A 24,741-nucleotide genomic window follows, 5' to 3' on the forward strand; every position below is an offset into this window, starting at 1 on the left:
GTATTAGTACTGCTCACTCCTGGTCAGCTCTGAACCTTTTGGAACTGAGGTTTGAACTTGAACATAGGGTAGCCTTTGCTAATATACATGAAATCCATGTTTCATATCCATACTTAATCCTTATACTTAAAGGGCCGGATCCCTTTCCACACAGGCAATTTTAAATTGCCCAGGAACAGAAGGCATCATAGCTTTGGTACAAGTATATAAGTTTTGGTTATTCACAAATTATACTAAGGCATGGTTTTTGTGTTGCATTTAAATGGCTTTCCTCTGTTGTGTATTTGAAGTACTTGGAAAATAAAATAAAAAACAAAAACAAAGTATAAACTATTGAAATAGCACTTTGGGATTGATTAAAACTTTGAATTCAGAGTTATATTATAGCTCAGGTTGCTTCAGATTGCTGGCATATGTAGACTCATATGCTAACACATTCTAAAGTTTCAAATATCTCTTATCTCACATATGTACACACATAGATAATCAATCTAGAGTTACTGATCTTGCATTTAATAATACTGCACTGGATACATTGGCCAAAGTTGGATAAGTTAATGCTAGCAAATTTGATACACTCAAACTATTAGGAAAAATGAAAACCTAGAATACAAAGGTATATTTGCCAAGGTCAGATATATGGTATAATAAGTGTGTTCAGAGTTCAGAGGAAGGAGAGGTTATTCTGGGCTAGGTGAGTAGGAGCAGGAGTCTTGAAACGAGTGGAGCTTGAGTTTGACTTGGCTGCTGAACTTAAAGCTTCTAGTACTGCAAGCATGAATTCACCGTCTCATGCATTACAGTTCCATCAACTTCAGTGGTTGGGCAGGAATGCTGAGGATACAGTGGCTGTAATGTGCTCTGGGAATCTCAGTACCATTCCCACTGTAGCATGTGGTCAGTGTTATCAGGCAGAAGGAGTTTCTCTATTCCAGTCCTGGTGAGTCTGGGTGCTAAATTCGAGGCTCAGAATAACCCGTGGAGATTTCTACACACCCAAAAGCGGTGTTCTCCTCTGCATAAAGGAAGGATGTGGGCTAGCATGTTCTGCTCTGATAGAGATAGTGGAAGAAAGAAGAGGGAAAGGATAGATTAGAAACTCAAGTTCCACTTTTTGACATGACTGCAAATTTGTGTAGGGTAATATTTATCCTCATGAGTAGTCAACTTCAGCCTTTTTGATTTTAATGATTCCCATGGACAATAAAGATGTACATTTTATTAACTTCTCAGCCTGTGTCATGCTAATTAAGATGTTTTGCAGATCTGAAGTTCTTCCCACTGGAGTTTTGCCAAAATAATAAATCTGGAAAGTATAACTTTAAACTACATGTAGATTCAATTGTATTGCTTTAAAATACAGTTCCTAAAAGTCTATAGTTCCCAGATGGATTTCTGGGACACCTTTGAATCCCACAGACATTGTCAAGAAGTTTAGGAGATTCTTCGCTTCATTGCATGAAAATATTCCAATTAGGTCTGACTTTTCATGAAGAAGCAGCAGAAGGCTGCATATTGGTATTCTTTGAGATGCAAGATGCGGGATAGATGAAGCTATTCTTTTTTTAAAGTGTCTTCTTCACAGCTGCCATGGTGTGTGTGTGTGTCTGTGTGTGTGTGTCTGTGTGCTCAGTTGCTTAGTTTTGTCCCACTCTTTGCAACTCCATGGTCTGTAGCCTGCCAGGCTCCTCTATCCATGGAATTTTCCAGGCAAGAATAATATTCCATATATTAATATTCTTCTCTTTTAACAAGGCTTTGAAAATACTGAATTAAGCATACATATTTTTAAGTGGGATAAGACCTGTGATATGCATTGACATAAGTATAAGCATATATTTGATATCCATTAATCATTATATTAATTCCTTTGCCAGGTCTGGAACGCATGTGATTTAAGAAAGAAGGGCACATCTTGTAGAGAGGTATTGGGTGTGGGGATTAGAGAGTGATGGTGGGTAAGTAGTTGCCAGACTCCTTTGTCTGAGGAATTCTTTAGGCAAGAATACTGGAGTGGGTCACCTTTCCCTTCTCCAGGGGATCTTCCTGACCCAGGGATCAAACCCAGGTCTCCTGCATTGCAGGCAGATTCTTTATTGTCTGAGCCACCAGGGAAGTCTGCTTGAGTTAAGATCAATATTATTTATCATCTACAGTGTTTTCCTGGTTTCCAGGAGGCAAGGGAACAGATTTTATGATTTAGGTATTCACTGTGCCTTCTAAAAAGGAATGGAATTTGGAAATCTCACAAGGTCTATCTATCTCAGCAATTTCACTCATAAATAAATGCTGCAAATAATTGAAAATAGATATTCAGATAAAACTTGTCCAGGAATGCTCTTAATAGCAGTGTTGACAACAGGCAAAAGATAAAAACAACCCAAATGTCTATCAATGGGTGGCTGGATAAACAAAATGTGGTATATTCATACCAAGGAATATTATTCAGTAATAAAAAGGAATGAAGTTCTGATATATGCTACAACATGGATGAAACTTGAGAACAATAATGCCAATTGCAATTGCTATCAAAAAATAAAACACTTAGAAATATAACAAAGGAGGAAAACACTTGTACACGGGAAACTATAAGACATTGATGAAAGGAATTGAAAACAACACAAATAAATGGAAAGATATTCCATGCTCATGATGCTAATAATTAATATTGTTAAAATTCCATATGACCCAAAGCAATCTATAGATTCAATACGATTCTTGTCAAAATTCCAGTGGTATCATGGAACCACAGAAGACCACAAATAACCTAAGCAATTTTGAGAGAGAAGAACAAAACTGCAGGCATCACTTCAAACTATATTGCAAAACTATAGTAATCAAAGCCATATGGTATTGGTATAAAACAGGCATGTATTTCAAGGGAAAAGTACAGAGAGACAATACATAAATATATTTATATATATATTCAATTAATTTATGACAAAGGAGCCAGGAATATACACTGGGGAAAGGACAATCTCTTCAATAAATGGTTTTGGGAAAATTGGATAGCCACATGCAAAGAGTCAAACTTGACCATTACCTGACACCATACGTAAAATATCTCAAAATGAATTAAAGACTTGAATGTAAGACACAAGACGATGAAACTCCTAGAAGAAAACCTGGGTGGTAAGCTCCTTGATATCAGTCTTGGTGATGATGTTTAGATTTGACACCAAAAGCAAAGGCAGCAAAACCAGAACAAACATGGGTCTACCTTGGGTCTACATTTAACAGGTCTATATTAAACCAAAAAACTTCTGCACATGCAAGGAAATTATTAACTAAATGAAATGGCAGAATGTCAGAAAATATTTTCAGATAATCTATCTGATAATGGGTTAATATCCAAAATATACAAAGAACTCATAGAATTATGATTAAATAATGGGCAGAGGATCTGAATAGACAGTTTTCCAAAGAAGACATACAGACATACAGACCAACAAATAAATGAAAATGTGTGCAGCATCATTAATCATTAGGAAAATGCAAATCAAAACCACGGTGAGATATCACTTCACACCTGTTAAAATAGCTATTATCAAAAAGACAGTTACAAGTATCAGTAAGGATGTGGAGAAAAGGGACCCCTTGTGTGCTGTTGGTGGGAATGTAAATTGGCCCAGCTATTGGTGGCCCAGATGGTAAAGTATCTGCCTGCAATGTGGGGGACCTGGGTTCGATCCCTGGATCTGGGAGATCCCCTGGAGAAGAGAATGGCAACCCACTCCAGTATTCTTGCCTGGAGAATCCCATGGAGAAAGGAGCCTGGTGGGCTACAGTCCATGGGGTTGCAGGGAGTCGGACACGACTGAGCAACTAACACTTTCACATTGTGGAAAACAGTATGGAGATTCCTCAAAAAATTAAAAATAGAACTATCATGTCATCCAGCAATTCTATTTCTAGGTATTTATCTGAAGGAAACTAAAACACTAAGTTGAAAAGATATCTGCCTCCATAAACTCATTGCCACATTGTTTGCTACAGCCATGACATGGAAGCAACTTTAATTGTCCATAGGTAAATAAATGGATAAAGAAAACATATATTCTACAGCATATTACTCAGCCATGAAAAATGAACTCTTATAATTTGTAACAACATGAATGGACCTAGAGGCAATATGCTAAGTCAAATAAGTTAGACAGAGGAAGACAAATACTTTATGATCTTGTATGCGGAACCTTAAAAAAAAAAAAAAAACTCTTAGATACAGAGAGAGATTGGTGTTTGCCAGAGGTGAGGGATAGGAGGTGGGTGAAATGGATGAAGGTGGTCTTCAGTTATAAAACAAGTAAGTCCTCCTGGGGGTGTAATTTGCAGCATAGAGATATAGTTGATGATATTGTACTGTATGTTTGAAAGTTGTTGAAGGAATAGAAACAAAACAGAATTGAACAAAAACAAAAAAGAATTGTACCTATAAAAATTTTCTATTTCTGCCAAGCATTTTTACTTCTATCCATTTAGTGAAGCTCATGTGTGCAATGCCAGAGGCTCTAGCTCCATCCTTAACCTTTAGGGTGGGCAGGAGGCAAGCTGGTCGTTGTCCAGGTTTGCCTGGACAGCGCCTGGGGCCTGTGGTCTCGGAGTCCTGATGCATCAACCTCTCCGTTTACTCTAAAGCGGGTGGTATATTATGTGCTCATCTCGATAGAGGATGTCCTTCTTGTCTGCCCTTCTGTTGAAGGCAAAAAGCAAAGCAGTGAACTAGGAGCTTACCCAGAATGCTTATTTATTTACTTATTTATTACAATTTAGCCTTCCTGCTAGGGGAAGGGAAGCAACGTTCACGCTCGGTTGAGTGTTAACCCCAGAGCTTGTCTTTCATCTCAAAGATAAATGCTACTTCATGGGAGAAGTCAAGGCAAGGAGGTGGTTGGTAAGGCCATGGAAAGAAAAAGTAATTGTTTTCAGTGGCTTGCCAGCATGAGTATGGAGATAGAAGACTCTGAGCTTTCTTTCCTTTCGACTGGGTGGAACGGTTTTTCATTTTCACAATATTTGCAATTATCTTGTCAACGTTTGCATCTCCGTTTGTGTGCACTCAGTGTTCACTTTCCAATGAGCATCCGCGGCCTTCCAGCCAAAGGCACGCTGGAGTTTTCATTTTCTGCTTCCCACCACGCAGCAGCACACGTGAATGAACCCTGAAATGCTCAGAAACGCTGAGGCTAGCAGATGAAGCATGGGCTTGGAGGAGGCCCCATGTCATTAGGCTGTCATTCAAACGTGACACCACAGAATACTGGATCCCTGGGACGTTGCCTTTATTCTCTAGCACCATGTTCTAGTAGAGAGCTTGACAGTCACTTGGCTTCCTGGAGCATTGGAGCAACATGGCCCTAGGAGCACTGTGTTACATGATGTCCATTACTCTTTGAGGATGAGGTGTGTGTTTCAGACTTTGAATAGAAAGTTTCTTGTAGCAGATTAGCCACATGTGCTAAGTGAACTAAAATTTACTGAATGAGAGGCACTACTGATGTAGAGTCACTTCTGATAATCTAATCTAATTGGTATAAATTTGCAGAATAGGTAATGTTATTATTCCCATTACAGAGATGGAGACAGTCCAGCTTCCTAATCTGACAAAGCAGGTACAAATTCAGGTCTTTCTGGTTCAACTCCAAAGTCTGTTCTTGTTTTATTATGTTATATTGAAAAGTGAAAAGTTAACACAGACACACCAACTAGATTACGGACCCAAGAAATTTATATCCATGTCTAGTCAAGGACTGCACTGTAATAAAACAGACCAGTGGTCTCATAGCTTGTATTAACTGTGACTAATATTTGTACCACAGAAGTACAAATTTGAAATACACGGGGTTGATACTTCCACTTGTTTAAATGTTGTCTAGAGGCTAAAATTCCTGTAGAGTTTAATTGTCACCTCTTCCCTCTCCAAATGGTTCTCAATCTTTCATCCTCTCAGAGAGAATGAAGTTAATCTTCCTACTGATACGGTACTTCATATTTAAAGTTAAGTTGAGATCCAGTTGCCATCCTCACGGCCGCCAGACTTTATTGCTCTATTACAAACATTATTTCATGTCTGCTGTTGAAGTCTGTCCCCTTTCAGAGCTTTAGGCCAGTAATGCAAAGTGCTTTGTCATCCGTGATCTATGCTACAATCACAGGTGGGGAGGAGTGAAGAATTTTTATTCTCCTCGTCTTTGTGATGTTAATGATTCTCTTGACAAAACCACTTCATTTTGTGTAAAATTAGAAATTCATAACCTGTGAAACCCATAAAGACTTTGTACCCTCAAACCGCTGATGACCACTGAAGGAAGTAGAGTCAATTCTGTCGGTACTTTCATAAACAAGGAAAAAAAAACAACTTTAAAAATTCTTTGACCCTGCTTTTTGCCATCTGAATGGTCATGGTTGAGTGGAAAATCAATGAGGTCCTGTGAGAATTGCACCTCAGTGTTGCCGACAAGGCACACAAAAATCCAACTTTTCACATGAGATGAAGATTGCCTTTGCTTCATTTACTCTCTTAAGACACATTAAAATCAAAGCTATCGCCCCATTTGGCCATCTGTCAATGCTCACCACACAGTAAGTGGGTCGACTTTGTTCTTGAATCACCAGAATACGAGAATGTTTTGTTGTTGTAATAAATGATTTCAGGCTTAAGAGACAGAAATAAATCAATGCAATTTATAAAGTTGGGGTGGAAATGTTAGATGCTGTTTTTATAAACTGCGGAGAATTATATATGGATGAGTTGCAATAAATAAAACATAGCTTTAGCAGTTCACAACAATAAATGATAAAGATGAGATGAATTAGTGTATGGCCTTTTATCTGGAATCATCTCTTGCTTTCCCCAAACGCACACCAAGGTCCTTTGCTCGTTAAATTGCAAATTTCAGGTTTGAATGTAACTTGGTAAATAATGGCTCCCCATTTTCCTCCTAAAGTTCAATTTCCAAAGTGTGGCTTAGAGGAGACCCCAAACCAGAAAACCTAGTTTCTGAAGGTTCCCATGCAATTGTACTCCTGTTTATTAACAATGAGTTGCCTTTTAACAATGGCTTGCATTTTTCAGATTGAATATACTGAATCTAGTTGACTGACCCTGAACTGGTTAAACACAAGTGCTCACCCTGCAGGTGCTGGGTCAGAGAACTTGTGTGGCCAACATCTTCAGAGCTGGTTCAGGAAACAGAGCACTCTGGGCCTTGCAGATAGGACCGTAGAGGCTCTCATTCTCACAGCCAAGTTCCAAGTCTGCTTCCTTGGCTTACCAATGGCAGGAGATTAGATTTTCCTATGCTGGTGGATTTGATCAGGCAAAAAGAGTAGCAACGCATAAGCACTGTTAATAAGTAGTCAGTCACAGATTCTCCTAAACATGATTTTGTACAGAGATTTGTGAGTTAGCCTGTTGGAAAAATAGAAACCACAAAATGATAAAATATGTAATATTGGGAAAAAAACTGAATAATATCAAACTACAATCAAAATGCCTTCCTCTTTAAGGCATCATTTCTTTTCAAGGCTTAATTTGTTTTGATGAAAAATCTCATTCTGTTCCAATATTATCACTGCATCCTTAAAAAAAAAATGTAGCAATAACAACAATACGATAGTGGTTCCTGAAATATATTTTGTGGAACTCTAGTTTGATGAGTTCACAGATATTCTTGTTAAAGCAATATTTTATATCATTACTTTGTGTCTTGAGAGAGAACTGCATGCTCCTTTAGATATCAAACACTCGAAGAAAACCCACAATAAAGAAACAGAGTCCACTTTTTCAACTCTGTTTTTTTTTTCAGAACAAATTTCTGAAGAACTCATTTTGTATACTACGATCAGTGAAAAACAGATGATTTTCCAGAGGAGACTATTATGATCACTTCTGGTCACTTTCAAGAATTCCTGTGCAATTCATAAAAGTTGTTTTTTTCTAATACGTCCTCTTCTGTCAGTCCTCCTCTTCCTTTTCCAGAAGAAAGTTGTATAAACATATTACATTGCTTTTGTTTTATTTCCAGTTACTGTAGCATCAAGAAACTGGTGGTAACCCCAAGTATCTGACAAGAGGAGACAGAGAGGTAAGATGTGGCATGTGAATGGGTAGAATGCCCTTCAGAATTCAGAAATGTGAACTAAGGTTACATTTTACAGCATGGAAGTTCTCAAAAATACAATATTTAGTCAAATAAACTTGGGAGAGAACAAGATTTGTAGTAAAAACAAAAATGAGTAATATACATATTTTATTATTGAATTAATATCACATGAGCTATGTATGTGTGAGATACATATACCTAAGTAAATGTGCAGAAGGTGGATGGAAGAGACAGATATGAGATGTGCTAGATCTGAATGCCTGTCGTGGGAGGAGACTGAACTAGGAGGCAAATGGAACAGTGGAGAAAATAAAAAATAAAGCAAAAGGCAGTGCAATGTGGTAAGATAAGGACCTTCTTTGGGCCAATGATTATAATTTGCCAGGTCTCAATTCCAGACACTTCAAATCTAGAACAAAGAAGTAAGGAAGATGGAAAGACTGAAGGTGATTCTGATGTATTTGCTCCATGTTTCACAGTGTAAGAGACAGAGGTCCACATGCTTGGTCCAACTCCATGAGTCCCTGTCTCTGTGTCTCCTTCACTGAAAGACAAAAACAGGACACACTTGGAGGTTACTCAACTTTTCCAAGTGGAATCAGAAAGGCCAAAAATTTGCTGCAGCTTTACAGACCAGGCTGATTTCAGCCCTGGTGTGTAGAAATTGACCTTCGTTGGTCACGAAGTCAGGCTCTTGTCTGGAGCATCAGTGAAGTGGAAGAGTTTTAATTATAAAAGGTAGGACATTCGCCTGCACAGTTTAGCCTCAGGCTACTTTTCTGTCCTGGGTTGCCCTCATCTGCTGGCTTCTTCTCCTTGGGGCAGGCAGCAGACACTCTGCTTGCTTTCCCTTTCTCTTGGAGTTTATGTATCTCTTTCTGTATCCTCCCATCTCCACCCCCAAGTCCACATCGGCATCTCCATCTGCATCCATACCTCCATCTGTTTCTGTATCCATACAACTTTTAGATTCTTGCCTGACACATAGCAAGTGCTCCCAAAGTTAACAATTATTTGTTTACTTATGATTTAAACCCACTATTACCCACCCTTTTCCTTGGGGCTTTGGCACCCCAGAATATTCACTGTAGAAAAAGTTTCAGTCTCCTGCTTGCCCTATGAACAATTATTTGTATGCACATTTAACTGTGAATCTCTGAAGAGAAAAGATCAAAAATAGCAAAGATGAGGAAGTTGTAATTCCTAAAATATCATACATGGTTCTTCTAGTATGGTCCCCAGTTTTTGACTCCATTGTTGACACAGCAACTGAGAACCTCTCTGGCTTTTCCTTTCATGATCTTGAGAATGGGACTCATCAGTATTCCCCTCATTCTTTTCCACATCTAATATCTTCACCCTAGATGAAAAGTACTCAGAACCCTAGGTAGTAAAATCCTCAAATCCCAGTTATAGCACCACTTACTATGGGAGGAATGGTGTGTTCTCCTGATGCATACTGTTGAAATATAAGTAAATTCATGTTTCTTATCTAATTTGGAAGAAAGGCATTTGTCTGGCTGTGTCTCTGGTGGCTCAGTGGTAAAAAACCCCTGCCAATGCAGCATATGCAAAGACGTGGGTTTGATCCCTGGGTGGGGAAGATCCCCTGGAGAAGGAAATGGCAACCTACTCCAGTGTTCTTGCCTGGAGAATTCCATGGACAGAGGAGACTGGTGGGCTATGGTCTATGGTGTTGCAAAGAGTGAACATGACTGAGCAACTGAACATGCACATGCTCTTTGACTAATACCTTTGCATTTCCTTCTCCTCCCAGATTGTGGAAAGTACCATTCCATTCTTTGCTTCTATGAGTTTTACTATACTTGATGTATCTTATAAATCATGTGGTATTTGTAAGTACCCTGAATTTCCATCAGTAGACAATTAGGTATAGAAAATGTGATATAAGCCTGTAGGTGGCACAGTGGTGAAGAATCCGCCTGCTGAACATGAGATGCAAGTTCGATTCCTGGGTCAACATATTCCCTGGAGAAGGAAATGGCAACCCACTTCAGTATTCTTGCTTGGAAAATCCCATGGACAGAGGAGCCTGGTGGGCTATAGTCCATGGGGTTGTAAAAGAGTCAGACATGACTAAACAACAAACAACAACAATAAAAAAAACCAATTAAGTGTTATCCAGTTTTAGAAAAGAAAGAATTCTTGCCATTCAAGACAACATGGATGAACCTGGAGGGCACCAGAGACAGATGACCCCCACTGCTGTATGATGTTCAATCACTTGGACAGACTTCACTGGTTTGTGACCCACTTGAGTCTAAAAATTACCACCCACATTTTCTCTAGCCACACCCTTTCCATGTACTAGTAGATTGGCATGAACTCTGCTTGACCTGGCGTCCTCCCCGCCCTCGTGGACTTCGTGTTGTTTGTTCCCGTCAATCTCTAGCCCTGTAAGGATCAACCTTAGTTTCTTTGCTTCATCTGCTTTATTATCAGGGCCAGGCCAGTTTGAGCACTGAGATTTTATATATATATATATATACACACAACTATATATTATAATTATATATTATATATCTATAATTTTTCTGGTATCCTAAAGAATGATTTCCACCACCACCAAAATAAAACCACCATAATATTGTATATATATATTTTCTCAATACCCCCTCCCTAATAGAAATTGTCATTCTTCCCTCTTCAGGCAGCTTTGAATTATATAGTACTGGAAGATGAAAGTGGATGGACATAATGTACCCACCGGGGCAGAAAAATAATCAAGACGGCACAAGATTTTGAACTCAGTGACTATACATACAATCTCTAATCTAGAACATATAATTGACATACATGCTGATAATGGGGCAATATCTTATACCCTTTCATATAAATAATGTCCCTGGAAATCTAACATAAAGTTATACCAGCTACTGTGAAATGGATAGCAAGGCCCTCTCTCTCATTACTGTAGAATACAAACACATCTTATAATAAAAATGACTTTCTCTTGAGTTTCTTGATTGAGAGTCTGTATTGTGAATGTGGAAAATTTACTAATATGAAGTACAACACTGGGTGCATTTTTGGTGTTTGAGATTCTTCTCATGCTAAAAAGAAAAAAAAATCATGAAAAAGAGAATTAGGTTAGAACATATAATTTGAGGTATTTAGTACTTTTGGAGGTGAAGGTAAGTATTTCTAGGCTTTGGATCAGAAAAGCTAATGAAAGTTCTTCTCCAAGGTGAAAGAGACCATGTGAGGAAAAGCATCAGCTGTTCTTTGCATCTGCTAGAGACATGAATCAGAACGAATCAGAAAAAATGCAAAAGCTGTAGAGGGCAGTGGGGGTCATTCGTGCCTTTCACATTGGGGGAGTGAAAGGAAAGGTGGTCACCCTCAAACGTTCATGAATCGGGGGTAACTCTCACTTCATCCATTCGCCCTCGAGAAGTTGACATTATAATAATGAAAAACATGTCAGGTTGCTGAGATTTGAATTGAGTATGCACATTTGTTAGCATTGCTGGCTGCATGGGTACTTTTTGTAGATGAAATGAAATGCTGTATAATATTAAATCATTATTTCATGCCCCTTGTATTGAGGTTCTGAAGGGCACTGAGAATTATACTATTTCTTAGAGTTGATTATAACATGGAGGTGATCATGTCCCATTTGTGAGCTAGGATACTGAAATTCTTTTTAGAGTAAAAGGAAAGATTGCTTCTAGTATATTCATTTTTTTTTTTGCTCATAGATTTTGGATCCAACGCACCTTTCCAAACAGGCTAGAATGGATAAAAATGAAAGTTGCGATAGAAGAGCAAAAATAAGAGAGAGATGGGGAATCCCATGGGTTTCCACACTGCATTGTCCGTTCCTTGTTTTCCCTAAGAAGGAATAGTTTACCCACGCCAGTATTCTTGGGTTTCCCTGGTGGCTCAGATGGTAAAGAATTCTCCTGCAACACAGGAGTCCTGGGTTCGATCCCTGGGTTGGGAATATCCCCTGGAGGAGAGCATGGCAATCCACACCAATATTCTTGCCTGGAGAATCCCCATGGACAGAGGAGCCTGGCAGGCTATAGTCCATGGGGTCGCAGAGTTGGACATGACTGAGCAGCTAAGCACACAAAAGCCGTTTCAGATTTTTTAAAATTTATTTTTAATTGGAGGATAATTGCTTTACCATAAGATCCCTTTCAGAAAGACTTGGCGTGGAACAGAGAAGGAGCAATGAAAGAACCTGAGAAAGACACAAATGGATTGAAGTAATTGCTAATAACTCTCAAGAACAGACAGGTTTTCTTAATGTCTCCCTGTCATCGTATGCGGGAACTAGTGACATGGGCTCAGCTTGCTCACTTTACGTGCTCTCCTCTAAAGAAAGCCTAGTTCTTTTTACAGTTCTTATTTATTTACTTTTGGTTGCACTGTGTGGCTTGTGGGATTTTAGTTCCGCAACTGGGAATTGAACCTGGGCCATGTCAGTGAAAGCACCGAGTCCTAACCACTGGACAACCAGGGAATCTATAGGCTTAGTTCAGAATTGCTGCAGAACACACAAAACACTTTCTCCTGACATTAAATTTACCACCTGCAATTTTTCTCAATTTTTTAAAAAAATGCACAATAGATTTAGAATATTATAGGGAAAAAGAGTAGGCGTAGCAATTTAGTCAGGAAGAGCAAGGAGAGCTGTGCACAGATATCTTGACAATTGGACCACTAAATGCAGTTCGTGTAGTTCATGTCTGGAAGTGGACCCTCCAGATGTTTATAGCCTCTTTAGAGGCAGCCAGAGCTACATGCAGCGAATGGTAACCAAGGACATTTTGCCTTCTTAATCTGAAAGCGACAAAGCTGAGTGTCTTACTCATAGCCATCACAATGGGAGCAGCAACGAAATGCTGAAAAAGTTTTGACCTTTGCTTTGCTTTATTTAGCTTTCATTTCATTGGCCAGTCTGCTTAAATTTTCTTTGACAAAATAGCAATACTATATCTATTGAACTATTCTATATGCCATTGTTATTTTAAAGCAGTTACCAAGAATATTAAAAAATGAGAGGGAGAAATTTTGAATTAAAAAAGAATATTTAAAAAATCAGCCAGAAGATGATATATTTGGTCAAGCCATGCAATAATTATTGAAGACACCTCACCCTTGAACATTTAATAATTTAACAATTACTAATATTGACTGAGTACACACACTGTCCCAGACACTTCTGAGCCTTTCTTGTGTGCTAACTCATTTCAAGCTCTTAGCCCTATGAGGTAGTTTTTTAAGAAGCTCAAACACATAGAGCTTAGAGCTTAAGTTGCCCAAAGTTATTCAACTGGTAAGTCATGGAGCAGGGATTTGAAGCCAGGCAGTCTTGGATCCTATGTCAAACTTTCTTTTCCATTTTTTTACAAGGCTGGTAAAAAAAGAAGACAGAAGTGATATCTGACTTTGATTATTGCTGTCTTGTCAGCAATACAATAGTGAGAGAGTTTATCATATGGTCATATTGATGGAGGCATCACTGAATTCATCTTTTTCATTAAAACAGATCTCACAACTTCTGTCTTTTCACTCTCAGTTGAAGACATCACTATCTTAGTAGTAACACATGTTCAAAATATCTGACACTCCACATTCCTCGTCTAGCTGCCAAATTCTTTTGCATCTTTCAAGATTTAGCTAAAGAATTACCCTTTCTGTGAATCTCTCCCCAGGGAGATTTCCTTACATTTCCATCTTCTCATGGACCTGACCTGTTTCTCCTGGTTCCTAAATGAGATTCTGTACCATTCCTTAAGAGATTCAGGCTCAAAGTGTCTGCTCCCAAATACACTGTTCTGCCTCTGCACTTTCACCTAGCCCTTTGAACATTCATTCATCCCTGGGACTCGGGCCGTAACTGGCACATAGCACAGGGTCAGCACCTACTACTGAAGAAGTCAAAGAAAGAAAAAAAGACTCAGGTCAGATGGATATCACGGAGGTTTTCAGGAAAATGAGTATTAGGTTGCATATCATCAACCTAACTCAATAAGTTTCCTATCATCAGTGTCAGAATGTCAATTGATCATAAGAATGACCTGGGTTCAGTAAAAAACAATTCCATTATATTATATAAATTGTACTTAGAGCTGATTATTTCACAGTACTTTCAGAATAACATTTTACATTTGTAACATAAGGGATTAACTTGGTTTTCTGGAAGATATAGATTTCTAGAATGACTCCACTCAGAGTTCTGGATAACTGAAGCTTATTGTACTAAAATTCCATGAGCCTGAAAACTTTTGTTGGCTGTATATTACAGAAAGAACTCAGTTTATGAAAAACAATAGAGTTTAACCCATTTTTAGTTGTAAGTCTTTAATCATACAAAAAATTTTGAAAAAGAATTGTTAATTTTTTCTGTACTTGTTGACCCATATCACCATGATACTTCTTCCAAAATTCTTCAGCATCTCAGAAAAAATTGACATTGTCCTACATAAAAACCATGCATTACCACAGCTAATAATATGAACCATAATCTAAAAATATCTAATACTTAACCCATATTCAAATTTCAGCAATTGTTATTAAAATATTTTTGATAGTCATTTCTTAAAAATAGCAGAATCATGCAAGGATAATGTGTTGTAATAATTAATTGGCTTAATGTTTCTTTTATGCATAAATCATCCACTGATTCTTTGAAGGATCAGATCAATTATCTCTTAGAATGCTCTACTTTTTGACTTGCCTGATAGTTTTCTCATGGTTTTGTTTAATTTGTTTCTCTTTCCTCTGCATTTCCCATTCTGAGCGTTAATCCTAAAGACTTGATTAAATTCAGGTTCAACATGTTTGTCAGGAATACTCACGGGTGAAGCTGTGGCATTCACGCTACATTACATCAGTAGGTACACAATGTCTGTCTGTCTGCCACAAAATTTGATCAGATGGTGAAGTGCCAGCATGGCTTGCAAAGCAAGGTGACAGCTCTGGTTGCTCTCCTCCGAGCAAATCTTAAAAGTCCCGTTTTCCAAAGATAACTCTCCCACTGTGTCTTCCATAATTTTTGGAATGTCAACATTTCCCACCTTTGTTTATGCTGAGCTATTGGAAGCCTTTGATAGAGCTAACATAATAAAAACCACTCTCTGCCATTTATACTTTTATCTTGAGCTATGTTATTGGATTACTCAGCTATTGAGTCAGCAAGGTACTTGAGGGAGAATAGCGAGAGCAGAGGAGTCTTAATGGAAGGGAGAAGGATAGCAAAGTAAAATTAGATAATCTAGTTGGCACAAATCACCAAGGTTTCTTAACTGTTATTTTGTAATGGGTTGGGCAGTTAGTTTGCGGATAGGGAGTGGGTGGTGAGGAGTAGAAAGCAAATATTTTGTGAATGATCTGGGAGAATGCTATCAATTCTCCAAGTACACTGGGGCGCCAACCTGCTATCAAGTTACCGTGATGCTCACACCTCCATGTGGGCTGGTCCCAGGTCCACTAGCATGATTGACTTTTATCACACTATCTTCTCCTTATTTCTCTCTCTCTTTCTGATTTTACTGATAAGATCATGAGTTGAGAAGACCCAACAGAAGGAACTAAACCTCTTATACTTTTCTACTTTACTTTTTCTACCTAAAACTACTGTTCTTTCATTAGTTTTTGCTTATTTATTTCTATCTTTTGGATAAAGGCAAGGACTTTGATAACCTTCATCATTCTTATTTCTCCAGAGTCTAGAACCCACCTTGCCCAGAGAAGAATTTCAGAAAACTTTGTTGCTGGGGAAGGAAGCAAGGAATAAACAGCCTGAGACAGGCTGGCATCGTTTCTTTCTATTGTATGTGATTCCTTTGTATTGTTAATTTAATTATCAATATTTATTGGAATTAATTGGATGATGATGTACTGACTAGAATGAGAAACATGCTTCCCCGAAATCAACATCTTGCAGTTCTAAAGACATTAATTTTCTTTCTCATTCACCTTGAGGGGTTGCCTCTAGGTACCTCGGATTATTTCAAGCACATTTTCTGCGATCATGCATTGTGGATGGAGGGAAAAGGAGCTTTAACTTGTTTGTTACTTGTGAGGTTTTTTGTTCTTCTGGTAATAGTATATATCAAATTGAGGGGATTGTTGGCATATACAGCAACTCAGGCAGCAATTTTTTTTCATTTGTTAGATGAAACACAAGTCCACTTAGAAAATAGTCTTCTTGCATTTCTCTCAGGAGAAAATAGTGAATGAGTACAGAATAAAGAGTTATGGATGTTGACCTTTGAAACTCTCCCCAAAGCAGCATCGCTACTGATGGGATGACATGAAAAGTCATTTCACTTGTAATGAGATACCAAGTGGGCCTGTCTTCTTTTAAAACCTGGCATTTAAAAATACATTTACTTCTATTATGTACTGGCCTAACCTGCACAGGCTATTGGATATGACATATTACCTGAGCAGATGTTTTAGACAAGACGCTGGCAGCAAGGCAAGTAAAGAGTAAAGTTTATAGTTTTGTTTCTTCAGTCCTGGAGTCATACAATTGAGAAAGCTTTTTCATATGGCAATTTATTGCAAATGTTATGTAAACTGCCTATTAATTTTATGCCTACCGTGCAGCAGAAGCCTTTAATATGAAGAAATTGGGGAAATAGATTACTTTTTTTTTTTTTTTGCACAGGACAGCTTTCCACTTTAGCAAAATCTTTGCTGGTCAATTTGCCTCTGACCTTATGATCTTATGGATGAAGAGATAGGTTGGGGGATATTCAGATATCTAGAGAATTGTATTCCTTGACCCTAAAGGGGGGAAAGAATTGTGAAGGAAAGACATGATGATAGAAAATTTTATAATTGCATTATTTTGGTTATTCCTAGGTTATAGAAGGGCAGGGCTTTAAAAAAAAATTGTTCCAGGGAAACAACTGCATTCATTTTACTGTCATGACCTCTACAGCGATTTAGATTAAGAACTCAAAATAAGACTGTTAAATATTTCATTAAAATGTATAAAGTATAAACATACAGTGTTATGTTACATAATGCATTTGCAAGTTGATATTCAGATGTGGAAGATTTCTGTATTCATGAAGGAATGACCTTCATACCCCACTGGATCATCATCAGTTTATGCAATCCTCTGACATTTTTATTTTATTTATGTGCCATATGAAAATATGACATTCGTATCATCATCTCTAACAAATCTGTTATCAATCAGAGAGGGCAGAAAACCATCTCTGTGTTCACTAGTTGCTGGCTCCAGCACATGCCCCCCTGACTTGGCAGTGCCATCTGAAGCTGTGCATATGCTCAAGTATTTGCATTCCTAAAATTTTTCCTTTCCTTATCCACACTCGTCAAATAACAATTTAGAAAAATGGGAAAGACATGATCTCCGTGCTCTGTAATCAACAGGGAATATTTCTGAATGACAATGGGGCAGAAATTCAGAGAACTAAGGGGAAATGAGTTAATTCCAAATCAGTTAATAGAATACTACCACCACCACCATACAATCAGAATACTTGAACAATTTCTGATTTCTACATGGAGACTTCATAAAGATAAACAGACCTTCCTTTGACACTCCAATCTCTCTTTCCCCAAGCAGCACTGTCTGTCCTGACCTATCTTATTGTTTCCAATCCTAACCAACAAGAGGCAGTGAAGAAGCAAAACAGTTCTATGAATTGGCTGCTTTCTTTAGGTGGCAAGACTAAAGGTGGTGATTTGGATTCAGAAAATACTTATTCATAGATTATGAGAAAAAATAATCAATATTGTCAATTGCTTAGAAGTTTTGACATTGCTCCTAGTGGGACTTTTGTTGGACTTTTATTTAGTTGCTATGTTGTTTCTGACTCTTTGCGACCCCACGAACTGTAACATGCCAGCCTCCTCTGTCCTCCACTATCTTCCAGAGTTTGCTCAGATTCATGTCAATTGAATCAGTGATGTTGTCTAACCATCTTATCCTCTGCCACCCCTTTCTCCTTTTGCCTTCAATCTTTCCCATCATCAGGGTCTTTTCCAGTGAGTTGACTCTTCGCATTAGGTGGCCAAAATATTGAAGCTTCAGCTTCAGCAACAGTTCTTTCAATGAATATTTAGGGTTGATTTCCTTTAGGATTGACTGGTTTGATCTCCTTGCAGTCCAAGGGACTCACAAGGGTCTTTCCCAGCACCGCAATTCGAAAGTATCAGTTCTTCTTAGAGTTTAATATTTAAGCAAAGTATTAAAAAATTTTTTTTAATTATTTTATTTTTTTAAAGAATTGAAGTTACATATGGTATTATAGTTTCCAATAAGTGGCAGTACTTTTAAGAATAATCTTAACATTTTCTATTCTTTTCTTCAATAAACATCCAAGATGCTTTTTTGGCCATTCATTTACCAAAAAGAGAAATTAAATGATTCTATTAATATCCCACAAATAAAATAAATAGAGAATATAGGTACAAGTTAACACATATCTTTTGTTTCCTATGCTTGTAGCAGAAAATCAGGAGAAAGAATTAGAGCAAATTTCTAAATTAAAGATTCCTTCCCTCTCAGTTCACATTAGGTAACTGTAGCAGATTAAATGAAATTGGAAATTGAGCTAGCAAGTAGTTAAAGGGTCCCTCCCACTGTTGTTTTCTATGATATTTTGTTTCCTGGCATCTCTCAATTAAGGTAATGAACATGATTTTCTATGTTATTGATAGCAGATGAAGTCTTACTACAGTTGGTTCTGATTATTAATAGAGAGGAAAACATTTCACTCTAATATGGAAAGATTTCTATCAGTATTGTTTTTGCCTTCTCCATTATATTGTATTAGGAACAACCACTACAAATGAATTATATGCATTTACTCTTTTTACTTATTAAATTGGAAAAGAGGAATTTTATTTGATTATTTAATGAATTTCATCCTATTCCAGTAATTGATGTATTATAATAATATTTTATTGAGAAAAAAGATTCTTTGGTCCTATGAAAGTATATACACCCATTATAATATTTATTACCAAGCAAGAATTCTCCAATTACTTTTTTAACAAATTATTTTATTGTGTACATATGTTCAGCCACCAGATTTTGGTAAGAATTTTATAGAGCAATTCTTTTCTTAAAATGCAGACAGTCTTTTGGACAATGCTAACCTGAACCCTCTCAAATTTCCACTCCCATTTATTGCATAAAGCCTTTCATTTACACTTTTAACACCATCCCATCACTCTTGACTTTGTTGCATTCTCTTGCTTCACCACTTTAAGCAAGCTTTAACATCTATAAATTGATTTAACTGTAATATCTATAAATTGATTTACTAGTGATTTAAAGATATCAGCATTGACTTATTTTTATACCTTAGTTGTTAAATGAATTGACAAATGTAAAGCAATAACACAGAACCTGACTCACTGTGAGGGGGATCTTTATCAAATAAATTTTAATTTTAAAAAATTATTTATAAATTGACTAAATTTATAAATAAACTAGGGTCATTCTGATAATGAAATTGGGGGCTAGCTCAGCACAATGTCTGCCTAGGTCTGACAAGTCTGTGTTAGGGCTCCCTCTTTTGAATTGATGAAAAAATTATCAATGAATTAGGTTTCAAAAGTATCTAGTCTACAGAGCACATTGACAGATACTTTCTGGTTTGACTCCATGACAGCTTTGTGGACAAACATAAGGAAAATATTAAAATCTCCTTTATAGAAATTCAAAAAAATTAACTGATGTACATTAACCCATATTAATTTGTTTTACAACATACCTGTCTTGATTCAGTTCAGTTCAGTCACTCAGTCATGTCCAACTCTGTGACCTCATGGACTGCAACACATCAGGCCTCCCTGTCCATCACCAACTCCTGGAGTTTATTCAAACTCATGTCCATTTGAGTTGGTGATGCCATCCAAACATCTCATCCTCTGTCATCTCCTTTTCATCCTGCCTTCAATCTTTCCCAGCTCCAGGGTCTTTTCCAATGAGTCAGCTCTTCGCATGAAGTGGCCAAAGTATTGGAGTTTCAGCTTCAACATCAGTACTTCCAATGAATATTCAGGACTGATTTTCTCTAGGATGGACTGGTTGGATATCCTTGCTGTCAAAGGGACTCTCCAAAGTCGTCTCCAACACCACAGTTGAAAAGCATCAATTCTTTGGCACTCAACTTTCTTTATAGTTCAACTCTTACATCCATGCATGACCACTGGAAAAACCATAGCTTTGACTAGATGGACCTTTGTTGGCAAAGTAACGTTTCTGCTTTTTAATATGCTTTCTAGGTTGGTCATAACTTTTCTTCCAAGGAGTAAGCGTCTTTTAATTTCATGGCTGCAATCACCATCTGCAGTGATTTTGGAGCCCCCCAAAATAAAGTCTGTCACTGTTTCCACTGTTTCCCCATTTATTTGCCATCAAGTGATGGGACGGATGCCATGATCTTAGTTTTCTGACTGTTGAGTTTTAAGTCAACTTTTTTACTCTTCTCTTTCACTTTCATCAAGAGGCTCTTTAGTTCTTCTTTGCTTTCTGCCATAAGGGTGGTGTCATGTGTATATTTGAAGTTTTTGGTATTTCTCCCAGCAATCTTGATTCCAGCTTGTGCTTCCTCCAGCCCAGCGTTTCTCATGATGCATATAAGTTAAATAAGCAGGGTGACAATATACAGCCTTGACGTACTCCTTTCCCTATTTTTTGGAACCAGTCTGTTGTTCCATGTCCAGTTCTAACTGTTGCTTCCTGACCTCCACATAGATTTCTCAAGAAATCTGTCTTGATTACACCTTGTTATTTTTAAGAATCAGAAGCTGACTGAAAACAGCTTAAATGAAAGTGAATGTATGAAGAAGTAGGGCTAAGTCCAAAGCACAAATGGACCTCAGGGTGGCCAAGCCAGACTCTCTGTACCTGGATCCTCTGGGTCTCTTCTGTACGTTTACTTCAGATTTTCTATCTCTGTGAAGATTTTCTTATGTTTTCTATGAAATTTTACCTAAATGTGGTACATAAGCCCTGGTTCTATTGGCTTCATGTTTGGCACCCAGCGAAGTCGAATAATAGCCTTTTTGTTCCAATCCATAATTCCCACATTCAAGGTTCTCTGTTTCCACCTCCTCCCTCTTCCTTCCCTATATGGAGCAGGGGAACATCCTAGATCCCAACATCTCTGGGCAAGGATGCAGGATTTAATGACTTGCTGTCCTTTGACATGTTGTGGGTACCTACTATTTTGACAGATGATGTGGACAGGTTGGAATATGGGAGCCAGTGAGATTTTAAGACACCTCTAGAACACCAGATCATCAAACTTTGCTCCTAGAACACTCTATACATTCCTTAGAGATATTAGAAATTATATTCTAGCCTTTTAAAAAGAGAAGGATGCTGTCTTTTTTTTTTTTTCTAATTGGTAGTTGACATTAATTTCTGGTAAACAGTTTCTTCCTTTGTATTAAATTGAAGTCAGAACTAAATGTAGACTTTCTTGGTGGTCCAGTAGTTGCCTGTCAACGCAGAAAACATGGGTTCAGTCTCTGGTCTGGGAAGATCCCACATGCCATGAAACAACTAAATCCGCGTGCCCCAATTGCTAAGCCTGTGCGCCCTAGAGCCCATGCACCACAAGAGAAGCCCCCACGTGCAGCAATTGGAGACTCCCACGTGCAGCGATGAAGATCCAGCACAGCCAAAAATAAATTTTAAAAAGTTAAAAAGAAATACTAAATGCAAGACACATATATGTTTGGTTTTCACAAAATAATTTTCCTGTTAAATTATTCCTCAGGAAATTGGTTTAGTGTGGTAAAAGATCCTCTAGTAAAACTCATTATCATTTTATAAGTATTGTCTTACAGAATGGTTATGAAGCACTGTGGGAGAAAAGGCATGATTTAAATACAATTAATCTAACAGCATCTTAAAGCAAATACTGAAGATGTAGTCTCCCTAAATATCATGTTCCATTAAAAAAAAAAGTCTGTATATTCCTTACTCCTTGACATTATTCAGTAGTGTTTGTATATCATGGTTGAACCCTTCTCCCCCAAATTCTAAGTAATAATGATGACCAAAAAAGAGTTTTAAACAAATAAAGCAGCCACAGGAAGCTTAAGCCAGGCATCCAGCCTACAGTGGCAGCAGCAGGAGTGAGACGGGATTAGTGGACCCCGCATCCAAACCCCAAGGAGTTCATGAGATAAATGGCTTTATCCTGAACTGCCTTAGGAATTTGCCCTGTCACTGGAAGATGGCTCCATATGGCAACTTCTTAATTTGAGTACGGGAGGGAAGAAATGGCTGGAACTATTTAACAAATGTAATTTTATTGCTCCTTCTATGTGTGGCCATAGAGAAAGCTTTTTAAAAATTTAGATTATTCATCTATCAATTTGTTCTCTCTGCTCACTGGCACTAATATGTTGAAATTAATTTGCTTTATATGAGGACTTTAGAAACAATATACCAGACTTAAGTTCTCAAACTCAACTATTTGTCCCACTGTAGCCTGTTATCTTTTTAAAACATAAATAGTTCTCCATTATTTACACACCTCATTTAAAAAACTTCAAACAATTCAAGGCATTAACATTACTTCCAGCCCTACATGACCAACCACCAATTCCCACCACTTTTCCCCTTGCTACCTGTGCTCTAGCCATATAAAATTTCTTCCGAATCCTGGGACATATACTAAAGTAAATACTGTAGATGTGGTCTCCCCAAATATTGGAGTTCCATTAAAAAAATCTCTGTATATTCCTTACTCCTTGACATTTTTCAGTAGTGTTTGGATAGCACGGTTGAACCCAACCTCCCAAATATGGGAGGTCAAACAATCCTCCCAAATCAGAACCTTTACAAAGCTATTATACTGCATGGATTACTCATTTCTACTGTCTTGTCCTCTCATTTCATTTAGTCTCATCTCCAATGCTATCTGAAAAAAAAAAAAAAAAGCTTTCTTTGATCAGTCTATTTAAAATAGTTCCCAGTCACCAATTTTTACAGCCTTATAGTGTCTTACTAGGTCTTCCCTGTGGCTCAGACATTATATAATCTGCCTGAAATGCAGAAGATTGGGTTCTATGCAGAAGGCCTTGGTTTGATCCCTGGGTTGGAAAGATCCCCTAGAGAAGGCAATGGCAACCCACTCCAGTATTCTTGCCTGGAGAATCCCATGGACAGAGGAGCCTGGTGGGCTACAGTCCATGGGATCCCAAAAAGTTGGACATGACTGAGCAACTAACACTTTCACTTTTCATTTCACAGTGCCTTACTATTTCTTTTTAATACTCATCATCACCGGACATTAAATCATTTATAATTCTATTTTTATTATTTTTCTCCTCTGCTAGGACATAAACTTGAGAGCATGAACCTTGCCCAGTTTGTTCTAGAATAGAGTTGGCACAGAGTAGATATTCCAGGTGCTAGTCCATAAACTTTGTGTTACCTGTTCATGGCAAGATAAAGATATTACATGAGAATATGCATTCAAAAACTTTTGTAGCAATTTGACATTGATGCAACATCAAAGTTTAGGATTTTGCAGATTATAGAATTATCAGTCCATAAGGAATTGGGAAAAATAAAAACTGGTCCTGCAGCCAGAAAGTTGGAGATGTACTTCCCTACTTGCTCCAGTAAGACAGTCGTTAGGTGGTGGGAAAATATGCCACTGAATCTTACACTACATGCTACTAAAAAGGGAGGACTGTGCAGACATGCGTGCTAAGTCACTTCAATCATGTCTGACTCTGTGTGACCCTATGGACTGCAGCCTGCCAGGCTCCTCTGTCCATGAGTTTCTTCCGGCAAGAATACTGCAGTGGGTTGCCATGTCCTTCTCCAGGGGATCTTCCCAACCCGGAGGTCTTACCCACATCTCTTGCATCTAATCTGCACTGGCAAGCAGCTCTTTACCACTAGCATCACCTGGGAAACCCCCACAAAAGAGGAGGATTGGATTTCAGGAAAAAAATCCTCTTTGGATTTTGGAAACCACACATCCCACATCTGCTGTGTGATTCTGATCCGTTAGCAAGTGTCCTGCCCCAGAAGGCTCTACGTCAGATCCAGGCTATGGAGAGTATTCAACTGAAGTGCTGAGGCAAGTAGGAATTCTGTTTGTAGGCTCTGACAATTCCCCATAAGATAATCACAGCAGGGAACTGAAGGATTTTAGAATACAGTTGTGCCCTATTTTCCAGTAGTAGTAAAGAAACTGCCCACCAGTGCAGGAGATGTAAGAGACATGGGTTCAATCCCTTGGTCAGGAAGATCCTCTGGAGAAGGGAATGGCACCCTATTCCAGTATTCTGGCCTGGGAAATCCCATGGACAGAGGAACCTGGCAGGCTACAATCTATGGGGCTGCAAAGAGTCAGACACAACTTAGTGACTGAGCACACACAGACACACAGAGCAATAATATATTATTTTGTAAAGATATTGCATGTATCTCTTGTGATTATAAGAGAAAATAATCCTTAAAGTGCCCTGCTCAATTTAAGCTATGACTTTATGTTTGATATATAGTATTTCAGAGTTGAATATTCTATACTTACATTTAATACAGTTTCCCAAATTTAAAAAAGTCTTTGCTTTTAAATATGGAAAATGGGTTGAAATATTAATGACATAAGATGATCAATGGTAAATATTAATG

This window comes from Cervus canadensis, chromosome 12, assembly GCF_019320065.1.
Source record: "Cervus canadensis isolate Bull #8, Minnesota chromosome 12, ASM1932006v1, whole genome shotgun sequence".
In the NCBI taxonomy this organism is placed as follows: Eukaryota; Metazoa; Chordata; class Mammalia; order Artiodactyla; family Cervidae; genus Cervus; species Cervus canadensis.